This window comes from Apteryx rowi, unplaced genomic scaffold (assembly GCF_003343035.1).
Source record: "Apteryx rowi isolate R43461 unplaced genomic scaffold, aptRow1 scaffold_150, whole genome shotgun sequence".
Taxonomy (NCBI): domain Eukaryota; kingdom Metazoa; phylum Chordata; class Aves; order Apterygiformes; family Apterygidae; genus Apteryx; species Apteryx rowi.
The window spans coordinates 735,580-737,256 of record NW_020447753.1 but is presented as its reverse complement, the minus strand read 5'-3'; the positions used below and the strand labels follow the sequence as shown (position 1 = coordinate 737,256).

At 56.1% G+C, this 1,677-nt stretch overlaps 1 protein-coding gene across 1 annotated transcript in view; it reads right to left on the bottom strand.

The window, feature by feature from the left end:
- Positions 1-1,677, bottom strand: part of PCDH8 (protocadherin 8) — a 9,353-nt gene that overhangs the window by 3,966 nt on the left and 3,710 nt on the right. The window lies entirely within an intron of this gene.

Genomic DNA, 1,677 nt, shown 5'->3' with positions numbered 1-1,677 from the left:
TCCGCAGGGCCTTTAATAGACGGCGCTATGCAAATCGGCGGGGCGGGGCGGGGCGGCCAATGGGAGGCGACTGCGCGCCGCGCGCCCGGAGCCTCCCAGAAAATCCCTTTAATGTGGAAACGGCTTAGGGAGGCGGCACGAAAGGACAATTAGGGGCGCTCGCCTTTGTTGTCCTTAACTCTCTCTTTTCCTTTTTTTTGCTTCCCCCCCCGTTTCTTTCTTTTCTTGCCCTCCGGCGGCGCGCGGCGGCGGAGCTGGCACGGGCAGCGCGCGCGGTGTAAAATGCCCGGCGGGGTTTGTAACGGCGGCCGCCGAGCGCCCCGCTGCCGCGCAGGTGCGCGCGGGCGGTGCGCGGGCGCGGGCCGGCTTAGCGGGGCCGGGGGGGCAGGTTTGGGGGGGGGAGCGGGTGGCCCTCACGTGCGCGCCCGCGCTTGGTCTGTCGCTCGCGTGAGAGCCTGTGATCAGCGCTGTGAGTCGCCTTTCAGGAGGTGTCCTCCCACGTGCTTTAGTATGCATGTCACCGCCCGGGTTTCTTAAGCCTTTGGGCACTAGCAGGCGAAAAGAAAAAAAAAAAAAGAAGTTCCAAATAGGATTTAGCATAAGCTTGAGGAGATTTGGAAAGGTTTCAAAGATCAGGCTGTATCAAAGGCTTATGAAGCCCTCGTTAGCTGTAGAAATATAATAGCATGGCAGGCTATCCCATTTGAGGAACCAATGTCTGTATTATTTCACTATGACAGGCTAAAGGGAGAGAAAGTTGAACAGTTTCCACAGAGGAGTTGGACTAAGTTGAATATAATGAGCAAACGCCACATGTATCCATTATGTCCCTCTATTCATTCCCAATCACTGCCATAACTCTTTGACTAAACGATGATGAGCGCTGAATTACACACAATGCCCGGCTCGTATTAAAATACATTTAAGACCTATCCCTCCTGGTGCCCTGCTACGCCTATTCACAGGATTTTCTTTTTGTCCTAATAGGGCCTCTCTGGGAAGCAACACTAGTCTCGTTCCAGAAGAACAAAATAACAGCATGAGGCTGAAACCTGGCACGGACCAGGGGGAACGAAACCATCTGCCCGGGAAGAGCCGAAAGCGCAGCGCGGAGCGCGGCCGAGCTCCCCGGCCCGCCCCGGTCCTGCTCCCGGCCCCGGCCCCGGCCCCGGCGCAGGAGATCTGCCCGGGGAGCTGGGGACCCCATGGAGCCGGCTTGGGGGCTCAGATGGAAGTACCCAGTGCGCCTGGAAAACGGCATTTCCTTCCTTCCTTCTTTTCCTTCTCTCCCTTTCTTCTCTCCTTCCTTCTCTTCTTCCCTCCCTCCTTCCTTCCCTCTTTTCCTGTCTTCTTCCCTGCTTTCCTTTTTACTTCCCTCCTTCCTTCTCTCCGTCCTCCCCTCCCTCTTCCTTCCTTCTTTTTCTCCCTTCCTTCCCTCCTTTCCTCCTCCTTTCCCTCCTTCCTTCCCTCTTTCTTTCTCCCTTTTCTTCTTCCCTCCTTCCCTCTTTCCTTCTCCCCTTTCTTCCTTCCTTCCTCCTTCCTTCTCTCTTTTCCTCCTTCCTTCCCTCTTTTCCTCCTTCCTTCCCTCTTTCCCTTCTTCCTGGCCCCCCTCCTTGCCTCCTTCCCTCTTTCCCTGTGTCAGAGTACCTCAGAGTTGTGCTTTAAAGGAAGAGGGGC